This window comes from Prionailurus viverrinus, chromosome C1 (assembly GCF_022837055.1).
Source record: "Prionailurus viverrinus isolate Anna chromosome C1, UM_Priviv_1.0, whole genome shotgun sequence".
In the NCBI taxonomy this organism is placed as follows: Eukaryota; Metazoa; Chordata; class Mammalia; order Carnivora; family Felidae; genus Prionailurus; species Prionailurus viverrinus.
The window spans coordinates 7,983,997-7,997,482 of record NC_062568.1 but is presented as its reverse complement, the minus strand read 5'-3'; the positions used below and the strand labels follow the sequence as shown (position 1 = coordinate 7,997,482).

The window sequence follows — 13,486 nt, the reverse complement described above, 5'->3', positions numbered from 1 at the left end:
GAGAGAGAGGGAGAGAGAGAATCCCAGCACAGAGCCTGACATGGGGCTCAATCCCACAGACCGTGAGATCATGACCTGTGCAGAAACCAAGAGTTGGACTCTTAACCTACTGAGCCACCCACGCTCCTCCAACTGTTAATTTTGGTAAGAATTGATGTCTCAGTTTTGATCGTTTGTAGGCGGGAGACTGAATCATTTTAGAGAAATTTGAAATACTTTTATAAAACTCTCAAAGTTACACAGACACATGCACATTTAAGTCTGAGGACAGATTTTTTTTTTTTAAGTGTTTATTCAGAGGAGAGCGAGCTTTGTAGGTTAATCACAGCAAATGAACAATTGCCTGGAGGTCTCTCCATTGTGCAGAGTTAGTGGAGTTAGTAATCTTGATTCTGAGAACTACATGATCCATATGCTCACACCCCTCCAGTTTAGGGCAGAAATAAAAGCCTGGTCCTGTAATCTGAGACGTGAGATAAAAGGCAGGTAGGTGTAGACCCGCCAAAAACCTGACATTTCTGAAAAGAAAAAAAAAAATGCTTCGACGATGGGTTGATTCAGTTATTAATGCTGGTCATGTTCATTTCTGACCTTTTTACAATGATGGAGACGTAGATAATCAGATTGTTAATTGATGGGCATTGGGCACCTTTTCTGTTCTTAGGTATGACAATAAACCAGTAGATGATTAACCCATTGTAAACAGAAGATTTGGACTAGCAGTGTGCGTGGGTGTAAGGAAACACAATCACGTAGTGGGAAAATTCTAGCACCTAGACAAAGGTTGAGATGAGTAACTTGTTTTCTAGCTTTAGGGAGACCCATTAAAACGTCTCCTGATTATTTTTGTAAAAGTTTTATTTATTTTTGGGAGAGAGAGAGAATGGGAGAGAGACAGACAGAGTGCCAGTGGGGGAGGGGCTGAGAGAGAGGGAGACAGAATCGGAAGCAGGCTCCAGGTTCTGACTTGTCAGCACAGAGTCCGACGCGGGGCTCGAACTCATAAACCAGGAGATCACGACCTCAGCCGAAGTCGGACACCTAACTGACAGAGCCACCCAAGTGCTCCAAAAAGTCCTTTAATCTTTAAGGTTAAGTTGACTCGTTTGGTAATTAGAAGTAACAATATTCATTCTGTTGCATCGTTAACAGAAATAAAGAGAACAACATACAGGAAGCAACCGGTGGAATAGAGAACACATCGCTGCCGCTTAGAATTGGTAACCACTATTGGTAGAATTTGTACTATTACCAGTATTACTGCTTTTACTGTCATCATTATCACCTTTATCTCCATCCCATATTGTGGTTACGTTAAAAATGACAAATGGCGCCACCTCCAAAAAGGTGCTGCCTCCATTTAGGGTGGAAACCAACACAGGGAAAGGAACAGGGCTGTTTGCTTTGAGCATTTGTACATGGCACGTGTATCCCCCCCCCCCCATGTGAATTTCTTACTTGATCATTCTGTTTCATCTTCTTGATGTGCACACATTTTTGTTGTTTCTTCTAAAATCGTTAAAGTTACATGAGCGCTGAAAGAATTTGGGCATACAAATAGATTCCAAAGGTTGCACTAATTGGTAGTTTTAGTTTTAATTATTAAATTGGCTTCTAAGAGCAGAGAAACTGTCCCTTGTGCATAGTAGGTTTTGAAACGTTTGTAAATCAAATCACATTGAACTCACTTGGTGTGCTGACAGTGGATTTCCCAAAGGAATAGTAAATAAACTGGTCTTGCATGTAATTTTTTAAAATGTAATTCGCTCTTGAATTTCCAGGTATTTTCAGGGCAGTACCCTCAAAGTTTTTCCTCTTGGCATATGAGCTGCTACATTTTTACTCTTTCCATGGAAATGTATACTTTCTGTGAAACTGCCATAACTTTTAGGTTAAAGACAAATAGAGAAGGAAATAATGAATCATGAAGATAAAATGACAACTACTTGATATCTGCAAGAGTTACAATCTTAAATGTGGTAGGTTTTTTTGCTTGTTTTTTGCTTGTTGTTTTTTGCTTTTTGCTTTTTTGTTGTTGTTTTGTTTTGTTTTGTTTAAAGCAATATGCTCAGTGGTTTGATTTCTTTGCTGGAGAGCAATGTGACTTTCAACATATCATGTAAATGCTGCTAAAAGGTTTCAACTTCACTTTGGTTTGAGGATTCGGGAAGGTTAGCTCAATAATAGCGCTTAACTGCCCTTTTCAGGAGAAGTTCTTTCAAGCTACTTGTTGCAGTAATTCTAACTCTGATCTCTCCAGCTCTTTTTGAAGAGGACCAGAATTACATGGAGAAACTTTAGCCTTTAAGAATTTTCCTGGAGGGGTTCCCAACCCCCTAGGATGCTTGCTGTTACATTGTCACGTATAATTTTTAAAATGCCCTTTCTAGTACACAACTGAAATAGTATTTGTTTCGGGGAGAAATGACACACAGGACTGGAAATGACTTGTCAAACAAGTTATTTTATAGATCACTTTTAAGGAGATTTTTTTTTCAGCAGCTGGTAGTTTATTTTATTTTGGGGAGAGATGTCATTTTGTGATAAAAAAAAAATAAACAGTAATGGAGAAATAAAAAAAATAATGGGGAGATATTTCTGTCGTGCTCCGAGTACATGTAGACTCAGCTCTCAGGAGAAAGGGGGTCATTTCTTCTTTTTCCCTCCTTCCATACCAGGTCTGAAATTGTACAGCAAGGGAAGTTTGATCATGGTAACGCTAGAATCTGAAATAATTTACCCTTAGGTTGCCTCTAAAGTGTTTTAGAGAAAACTCATTGCAATTAATGTAAATTATTCTCTTAGGCCTACTGGCCTCTGGATGCTGAAACAAAAAGTTAAGAGATGTGTAGTTTGTGACATTTCTCTGGATTGTTACCGAGCCCTATTTGAAGTCCTAAGATCTCAGCAGCTCCCAACTCTTAGCAGATCAATACAAATATATTTTATTTAGAAAGAAATCCCATGTACTTTAAAGCCCATGTTAGTACAGACACATTCATCTGTAGAAATGAGTTCTTTGAAATATCAAACTTTATTCACAGAAAAATTTTTTTTCATATAATTTTACTTTTATTTCTTCTTAGTAACTTCTTAGGATTTTATTTCCTTAGTGTGTATGTTTTATAATATTGATTACAATCTAGCTTGTGTGTGTGTGTGTGTGTGTGTGCACTGTGTTCAGTTTGTGCACAATTATTTAAAAGCCTTGGTATTTCAAATAAAAGTAGAGAGGAAAAACAGTCTCAAAACATAGTGCAAGGTTCAACAAGATTAAATAGGCTAAAGAGAAATGGGGGAGGGGACACAAAACGACTGCCCAGTAAAAGCCTTTTTAGCAAATCATGCTGAATCTCATTAATAAAGAATACGTCCACTAAAGCTGTACAATCAATCTGCCATGTGCATTAGTGATGTCTAGTCCAATTCAGGTAGATAAATTGTTCCCTAAGTGTTGGTCGGTTGCCACTCAAATCACAATACCAATAATACATGCCGTGCTGAATTTCTCCTGACTCATGATGAAATTTCCTTCACAGGGTTAGACTAGACCAAACAGGTGAAGGAGAAGGATGATGTCTGTCTGAATGAACACCACCATCTGTAGTGAAAAAGGATAGATAGGAAGAGAGGTCAGCAATAGACAGCAACACGACAAACCAATCTACCAAAAATAGACTGACGGGGAGTAATCCAACTAAACCCCATTGCCCAAAGTGTCGGCTAAAAATACAACCGGAAAAGTATAGTCAATACAGCGTTCGCAAAGTCAGATGAGAGCATTAATGGCGCACAGAGATATCCATCACGGGAGAACAGGCTCAAGACAAGGAGGATAAAAGGGAAGGGAAAACAGAGTCACTAAATACTTCCGTGAAGATTTTAATTACAGCATCTTAGTCTGGTTTCCACCCATGAACAATTCTACTCAATGATAGCTACCATGACTAATATCTTTCCCCATGGCTCGCTATCAGAAGCATTCATTATTATAAAGACATACTTTTTAAAGGCACAATATAAGGTGTCCTTGTGAGATTCTTTGGTTGGGGTCGACACCACATGATTATTCCATTGGCTTCATAGACAGCCTGAAAACGAAAGCACCTGCTTTTGAACCTGTAGTGGAAGGGAGAGTATTCCAGCATCTCTTACAAGATTAAAAGTCTCCGAGGAGATGGCGTGCATGTAAGAGAGCATTTTGAAACGAGGTGGAAATACTAAGCCTGAGCTGTTGTATGATTGCATTAAAGCGGAGGAATGAAAGATTAGCATGGTATTGGGTTTTAGGAAGGAGTGTCGCATGTGGATTTGTCATTAATGCAGTGACCCTATCTGCCCAAGCCTTTCCATTTCAATGTGACTTAGAATTCTAAAGAGAAGCCAGCTTTACACAGTCCCTTGTGTAAGTTGCCTTCAGCAAAGTACCTCTCTCTTTAATTTAACACAATTGGCAATCTTGGTTTGAGACGGACTGTGATTTAGTTAACACGAAAACAGAACGACCTCTGTCACCCCAGAGTTGAATGAGAAACTCCGCTCAGTTTTGATGACATGTATGAACTCTCTTGGAAGGTGATTTGGGGCTGGGGTGGGGACGGGCCTCGGTGACCGTGAGGAGGACCGGAAAAATCCTTCCTTTCGTGGCCTGATCTTCTCCTAGACAAATGGATGCATGTTTGTTTTTTAATGGTGTGCTTCGATAATGCATGCATGTTGTATTACCTCATTGACATGGAACGAAACCCCACTGCGATGAACACTCCCCAAACGAGCCACCTGATGCGACAGAGCAGTCTTCTCCTGCCAACTAGGGGGACTTGTGAGTTCCTGATAAGAATGCAGCGTATTCTGGGACCTGTTCACGCAAGAAATCGTATGTGGCAGACACATCACCACTTTCAATACCTTGAGCGATCAAATCCGCGCATGGCAGATCAGACCTGATACATCTCAAAACAATACTTAGCTCCACTTTCCTTGGCATTCACGTCCGAACTTTGGAGAGAAAGGGTTTCCCTCACCCCTTTTAAATCCATTCGGATAGACCAAAGAAGCGAACGAAGGAAATGTTGTTTTGTATTAAAAATGAGAGCGAGACAACAGATTAATGAAAGTTTTCATCAAATTGCTTTTCTTCTCAAGTATCAGTACTTCAGATTAATCAAACATCCCATTTGTACACTTTCTCAAAAAGTTCCCAGCCTCAATTTGTATTATTGTAAACCTTAATCATCATTTCTGGGCAAAGCAAATAACCACACTTATATATACTGTAGGCATTATCTATGTTCTGTTGCACACGGTTTATAAATTAGTGGAGCAGTTTTTTTTTTTTTTAATTTTTGAACAATGACCTTTGAGAACTAGAGTGATGCTATCCTCTTATTTTACTTAAAACATAAAACAAATATAAAATCAGGCAAAAAAGAGGAAATTATAATTTGAGGGAATGCTAAATTGAAAAAAAAATTAATGTTTATTTATTTTTTGAGAGAGAGGCAGAGGGTTAGTTGGGGAGGGGCAGAGAGAGAGGGAGACACAGAGTCCAAAGCGGCTCCGGGCCGTCAGCACAGAGCCTGACGCGGGGCTTGAACTCACAAACCGCAAGGTTATAAGCTGGAGCCAGAAACTTAACTGACTGCACCCCCCCAGGTGCCCATACAATCTGAGGGAATTCTAGAGCCCTTAGGTCTGACTTTTATAGACAGGTAAATATAAATAATTGCATTGACCAGCAATGAATGCAATTATGATATTTATATTGCATATATTTAGATGTGGCCAGGACATGGTCTTCTTAAAACCAAAGCATTAAATGGAAGTAAATTAGACACAAAGTAAGGATTAAAATGAAAAAAGAGAGTAGAGGTTAAGGAAATTTTAGCCAGGTCACTAAAATGCCACACTTTGTTTCCTTCTTCTCTAGCCTCTGAATTTCTATGTTTGCAAAAATGGTTAGAAGTAATCATTAAAAGAATCCTTGCAGTTTTTAATAAAATAAGCCAAAAATAATTTAAAACTATGTCCATCACACTAAAAGTTGCGTGTTTGAACTGGCACTTAATTACTACAATAACATCGCTTTTATAAAACCAAACTTTTGGCATGGCAACTTCAACAGTAGAAATCAGGGTGTTGTTTTGTTTTTGATTTTTTAATGTTTATTTTTGAGAGAGAGAGAGAGTGCACGAGCGGGGGAGACAGGGGCAGAGATAGAGGGGAACAGAGTGTTTGAAGTGGGCTCCGTGCTGACAGCAGAGAGCCTGATGTGGGGCTTGAACTCACAAACTGTGAGATCACCACCTGAGCTGAAGTCAGAGGCTTAACAGACTGAGCCACCCAGGCGCCCCCTAGGTATCAGATTATTATTAAGGGAGAAAGTTTTCATAAAAAGGAGACAAAAACAGGAGGCACCTGGGTGGCTCAGTTGGTTAAAGCTTTGGACTCTTGGTTTTGGCTGAGGTCATGATCTCATGGTTCATGGGTTTCAGCCCCACACAGGGCTCTGTGCTGATGGTGTGGAGCTTGCTTGGGATTCTCTTTCTCAGTCCCTCCCCTGATTGTGCACTCTTCTCTCTCTCTCTCTCTCTCTCTCTCTGTTTCTGTCTCTCTTTCTCTCTCTCTCTCAAAATAAATAAACAAACTTAAAAAAAAAAGGAGACAGAAACATATCAGGTGCCTGGCAAGTTGATGTCAATGGAGTGGCCATGTTCTTCTTGCTATGGAGTCAATGAAGCCACCAGCTTCAGGATCAGGGAGCATGGTGCGTTCGTCCTAACTCATGTCTACCAGACGGTGTATTTCAAACTAGTCAATTTGGCACATCAGAACTTTGACTCCAATTTTAGTGGGTTTTTTTAATCTGTGAATATGTGTGTGTGTGTGTGTGTGTGTGTGTGTGTGCGTGCACTTCATCCACTGATGTTTTGATGGATTATACACAGAGCATTTCTCATCAGGAATTTATCCAACAAGTAAGGGCACTTTGGTTATTAAATTGAGGTCTCATGTTAGAGGCCATTAAGCAAATTATTTAGTGCCTTCTACTTTAGAAGGCAAGGGCACAAGAACAGTATTTTATAACTGGTTAATTTCATGCTGCAATTAAAATCTTGACACACAGCTGGGATGGCAAACTTAACGCAACGGGGAAAATCGAAGAGGGGTTCTATTGTCAAGTTTCTGTTTTAAACAGAGTTCTTTCCAACACATTTAAGAATTCACCTTGATAGGGGAGTGGGGGGAGAGAGGGAAATGGGTGATGGGCAATGAGGAGGGCACTTGTTGGGATGAGCACTGGGTGTTGTATGTAAACGATGAATCACGAGAATCTGTCCCCCAAAACCAAGAGCACACTGTATACACTGTATGTTAGCCAACTTGACTATATATTATATTTAAAAAATAATTAGGGGCGCCTGGGTGGCGCAGTCGGTTAAGCGTCCGACTTCAGCCAGGTCACGATCTCGCGGTCCGGGAGTTCGAGCCCCGCGTCGGGCTCTGGGCTGATGGCTCGGAGCCTGGAGCCTGTTTCCGATTCTGTGTCTCCCTCTCTCTCTGCCCCTCCCCCGTTCATGCTCTGTCTCTCTCTGTCCCAAAAATAAATAAACGTTGAAAAAAAAAATAATTAAAGAAAAAAAAAAGAATTGCATCTTCTTCCCTGTTGTGGGATGGAAACTACCTGTTGTTTAGAGAATAATCCAAGCAGAATTAAATTTTTGGGTTTTAGAGATTTCTTTAGATTTTATACAAACAATAGGAATTGCATTATAATAGATTTTAGCAGACCCTTTAATGAAGAATGTTTCATAGGCAACTTTTTGGTAATAAAATTGGACTAATTCAATATACATGTTATACTAATGTCTAATTTTCATTTTGATGACTAAATCAGGAGAAAGTGGAATTATTTGTGTGTGCATGCATGTGTGTGTATGCACACATGTGTGTGTGTGAGAGAGAGAGAGAGAAGAATATTGAAGTGTAAACTCGAGTTTATATTCATTACAGTGGGAAATACAGAGACAAAGAAAAAGAGGTAGTTTGTCAAGAAAAAATTCTTGAGATCTGAAATCAAAAGAAAATTCTAATGTCCTCTGGAAAATTAGTTTCGTATTATACTTACCTCTTGGAGGCTTTTTTTTCTTTTTTCTACTTATTTAGTATTTTCATCTGAACCCACAGTACAATGTAGCAGTTAACAGTGTAATCCACAATGTCAGACTTCCTTCCAGGACATCTGGAAGGGACGCCTTGTCCCTAACTTCTTCTGGCTGTGTGATCGTGGACAAATTACTGGAACTTTATGGGCTGGATAGAGGGGTGGTGATAAGAATAGTAGCTATAGCTTAGGATGTTACTAAAAAAAGCTCAGTGACATCAGCCATGTGGAGGGCTTAAAAGAGAAATCACAGGAAACACTAAGTAAGTGTTAACTTTTATGCACTAAATTATACACAACACAAGGGCAGGGGCTTGGCCTGGCTCATTACTGCATTCTTAGAACCTACAACTGTAGTTGTTCAGTAGGTATATTTGAACGATTTATTGAATGATCAATTGATATTATGAAACCTCACTCATGAATTACTAGAAAGTTAATAGTATAATGTAATTTGAGAGGATGCTAATTTTTTAAAGTTTTTACTTATTTATTTATTGAGAGAGAGAGAGGTGAGTGGGGAAGGGTCAGAGAGAGAGGGAGAGAGAGAATCCCAAGCAGGCTCTGCACTGACAGCAGGGAGCCTGACATGGGGCTTGAACTCACGAACCATGATATCATGACCTGAGCTGAAACCAAGACTCGGACGATTAACCAACTGAGCAACCCAGGTGCTCCAGGAAGGGATGCTAATTTAAACCTTACCCTGTGAAAGTATCTCCTTTGATATAAGCAATACCATAAATCTCAAAATTATAAAATTATTCTTTTGGCTTCCATGTTGGGTCACTTTTTATAAGGCAAATGAAGAGACAACATATTAGTATGATCATATGACCAGTAGTTAACTTTGCCTTACTTTGAATGATTTATTATATCCATTCCCAATAAAAGGTTAGTGATCCCCCTTTCAAGGGGATACCCGAGTGGCAAAGAGATGTGAATTGAATAGGGCAATAGGCTGCTAATAAACCCCTACTTTACAGTTTTTCTCAGATTTAAATTAATATGTAATGTCATCCAGTAAGAAAGTGGGTTTCCCGAAGTCATATAGTGGATTGTTGCTGAATTTAAAAGAGAAGCAAGACTAGTTTCCTGTTATAACTGACCTAAATTATCTCATTTAGTTTAGATTCTTATTGTACATAGAAAACAGTTGGGCGATAAAACGTGGAATCTTGGGATTAAAAAGCTTAAAAACCTGCTAGAGATCTTTTTTTTAAATTATTTTTTCATGTTTATTTATTTGTGAGAGAGAGAGACAGCCAGGCAGAGTGTGAGCAGGGGAGGGGCAGAGAGAGAGGGAGACACAGAATCCGAAGCAGGCTTCAGGCTCTGAGCTGTCAGCACAGAGCCCAACGCGGGGCTTGAACTCACAGACCATGGGATCATGACCTAAGCCGAAGTCAGACGCTCAACTGACTGAGCCACCCAGTCGCCCAAAAACCTGCTAGAGATCTTTGAAGGGAAAAAAAATTGCCTCTCATCCCTAAGATTCTTTTCACCAAACTCCAAAAAAAGGAGAATGAGTGCTAAGGACAGACTAAATGTTTAGTGTTGCCCAGATATTCATCATTCAGTAATTAACATCTAGGAAACTGGCAACAAAGCGATTATTTCTTATACAATATTAAGTGAGATACCAATAATGGCACTCCATCAAACTGTGTAATGTTAGTCAAATTTATTTATCATGAAAGTTCTTAGTTTCCTCAACCATGAAATTCATAATCATAATGCCCACTTTGCCAGACTGTAGTAAGGATTAAAGGGAATATCAATATTCCTAGAGGGGCCACTACTCTACAATTGGAGAAGGATGAGTGTTTCCACCTCAAGTTCTGCCTCTGCTCACACTTGTGTATTTCACACCATTCATGACCCTATGTCTTGGGTGGGTCCCTATGTTGTTTCAAGACTAATCTCAAGTTTCATCTCTTTGAAACCTTCTCCAGTCTTCACATTGGTTGTGACATTGGTTGTTCACTCTTACTTGCTCTAAAGAACTCTCTCTAATTCTATTCTAACATTTAATGCATCCTCTACGATGATTTCCATGTGTAAAGCTAAAACTGAGCCAAACAATGGCCATACCCTGGCACAGAATGGCATTACAACAAATAAGAGTCTAACAACTTGCGGGGCACCTGAGTGGCTCAGTCAGTTGAGCATCCACCTCTTCATTTCAGCTCAGGTCATGATCTCAGGGTTCATGAGTTTGAGGCCCACATTGGGTTCTTTGCTGACAATTTGGGATTTTTCTTTCTCCCTCTCTTTCTGCCCTTCTTCCTGCTCTCACTCTTTCTCTTTCAAAACAGATTTAAAAAAAAATTTTTTTAAAGTAGAGTCTAACCTTTAATCTGGACCTTTGCTGGAGTGTCTAAAAGAATAGCCAAGGGGTTATTTCGTTCAGGAAACCAATGACTCTCCTTCTCACCTATAAACTCCTAATTGGCACCATACTGTACTACTCAGGCTTTCCTCTCTCCACTCCCTTCTCTGACTTTAAACTCTTAATTGCTTAGATCAACTAACTCTCTGGCTTTGGGGCATCTTGTGGAGAAACAAGAGAGGTTAATTTTTCCTTCTTCAATCTTTGTGCAGCACCTGAATTCTGCACAAAAGGTCAGGTCCCTGGGCTGGGATGTAGCATCCTTCTTCCTTGGGAAGTGACAAAAAGCAAAGTTCATAACAATGTATAGTTTAAAATCATCACTTTTGTCCCAGTCATAGTTGCCCCTTCTTCTCTCTTCCCTGTTAGATTGAGTTTCTTCTCAGTAGAGGTATCAGGATAGAGCTCAGAAAAGCAATATATTGGAGTTCTGAATATAATTTGGCAACTGTGTTTCTTTTTGTTTTTAAGTGTATTTATTTATTTGGAGAGAGAGAGAGAGAGAGCGAGCATGAGGGGGGAGGAGGGGAAGAGAGAGAGTGAGAGAGAGAGAATCCCAAGCAGGCTCCATGCTGTCAGTGCAGAGCCCAATGCAGGACTTGAACTCATGAACCATGAGATCATGACCTGAGCCAAAAACAAGACTTGGACACTTAACCAACCGAGCCGCCCAGGCGCCCTGGCAGCTGTGTTTCTTAAGATCCTCCTCTCTCTACCTGTACTTTCCCTCAGGTACCCTTTAGTCTATGAGTCAGCGAACATTTTTAGATAGTGGTTATTTTAGGTTTTGTGGACCATAAACTCACTGTGGCAACTAGTCAACTTTGCTATTGTAGCATAAAAGTACCTTGACAGTACTTAAACCATGAGCATTATAGTGTTCCAATAAAACTTTATTTACAGAAATAGATAGAGTGCCAGATTTAGCTTGTGGGCCAGTTTTCCAAATCCTGCTATTCTGTCCATTGGTTTTGTTGACCTAATTGTCACCATCCAGGCCAATTCTTCTAAAGGGAATTTCATTGGTATTCTACACTTCCCAAACATGTGAGTTGAAAGCATCAAGAAATTAGAACTATACTCGAAGAAGAAGAGGAAGAAGAAGAAGAAGAAGAAGAAGAAGAACTGTACTTTCTATGGAGTTCTCTAGCTGGATTATTGATCCAGATGCAAAACAAAATTTCAATAGAACTTTGAGAGAATTTTTGAAATTCTAGGATAGCTAGTTTTCAAGATGTGCTTAATGTAAGTAATAAAGGTGTGCATAATTATAAAGGCATGACGATAACAGCTGACATTGATTTAGTGCTTATCTCCGACCAGATGCTCTGTATTTTTAACATGCTGTGTCTGTTTAATCCAGATGATATTCCCATTAGTTAGAGCCTATCATTTGTTCCATTTTACAGATGGAGAGGCTGAGTCTTAGAGACTAGGAAGTTTGCCAAGATCACAAGATGAGTGGCATAATAGGGGTAGAGCTCAGGTATGTCTGACTTCAAAGAACAGTTCTGAAAAGTAAGAGAGACAGAGAGAGAATAGGGAGGGTCAGAAATAATGCATAGTTCTAGGAGTGGGATTTAGAGGTGAGACATGGTGCTCCCATCAGTTGCTTCTCCTTGAGCCAATCTGGCAAGTCCCCTGGGCAATTCCAAATTCATCATCCAAATGCTGTGCTTGCCTTTTACCTGGTGATACTGTGAAGAGTCAAGAGGACCTCTGAGCGCTCACGAGGGACCACAAAGTCTCCAAACCCACGATCCAGTTCTCGGGGCAGCTTTTACGCAAAATTCGCAATGATGTCTTCAGATTTTCACAAATTTCAGCACACCCGGAATTTCTTGCCTGCAAAATGTCTGTGACATTTCAAAGAACCACAAAAAGAATCATTTTCTTTCCAAATAGAACATAACCAAGCAGCTACAAATTCCTCTATAATAAAAGCTTCAACATAGCACAAGAGGAAACAATGAACTACGGTTAATATATTTTTCAGTTGTATGTTGATAATCCATTGACCATTTTGAGATAAACTCTCGAATAAATGGCATAACACATTTGCTTACAGACTCTAGTCTAAGTGCTGAATGTTTAACCAAAGCCTCTTAAAACGTCCTCGGTCAATGATTTTCTTATAGTATTAATTTGAATTCTGGTGTATCCTTGCTAGAGCAGCATATCAGAAAGAAAGAAAAAAAAACTCACTTGCACACTATGTACTTACCATGGCAACCCCAGCATCACATGGTGCACATGCTAGTCTGGAGGCAAAGAGCTTCATGGGCTCTTAAACAGACACACACACCAGCCTCCTGGCCACGTGACTTCGCCTACAGTCAGCAGCCTTGGCCAAGAAAATGTGTCAGCATAAACTGATAAACTCTGGGTTATTCTGACTCCTGCAGTTCCCTGCCTTCTTTAGATCTGCTCACTCATTTTCTCTCCTTTTCTCCCTCACTCCCTCTTTCTCTTCCTTACTTTTGCTTATTTTCCATATAGAATGCAATAGTTAAAAGATTTATTTACCATCTTAGACCGGCTCAAAATAATTCTTTGTATTGAAATTTCTGTGACTGGAAAAATATTTTGCAGTGTGCATGATCTTATTCATTTTCCCGTCAGTGTCTCAGCATGTGAATGGTATGCAACCTTTCTAAAGACCAACAAAAACGTCGAAATGTCCACAGCAGAGATGAGAGAAATTCGCGCAAACTATTTAAATCTCTTCTTCAGTTGAATGAGGGGATATTATTTGCTTAGCCATTATTTTAATAGCATCAAAGTTATTTATTAAGTAAAATGTGACTCATTTGGTTAAAACCAAAACCAAAGATAAATAGAAGCTTAAGTCAAAAAAAAAAAGTAAACAAAATAAAATCTTAGACAAGGTGATGCATATCACTTCTATCTCTTGGAAACAGTGATGAAAA

General features: G+C 39.5%; 1 protein-coding gene and 1 long non-coding RNA gene across 2 annotated transcripts in view; one reads left to right on the top strand and one right to left on the bottom strand.

Moving 5' to 3' along the window:
• NYAP2 (neuronal tyrosine-phosphorylated phosphoinositide-3-kinase adaptor 2) overlaps positions 1-13,486 on the top strand; it is a 253,027-nt gene that overhangs the window by 12,121 nt on the left and 227,420 nt on the right. The gene's annotated exons all lie outside the window — the stretch shown is intronic.
• On the bottom strand, positions 3,117-12,823 carry LOC125171680 (uncharacterized). The gene is made up of 3 exons (XR_007154412.1): positions 12,781-12,823; positions 12,245-12,412; positions 3,117-3,601 (listed from the first exon to the last, which is right to left on the bottom strand). It is a non-coding gene; the product is annotated as an uncharacterized LOC125171680 (long non-coding RNA).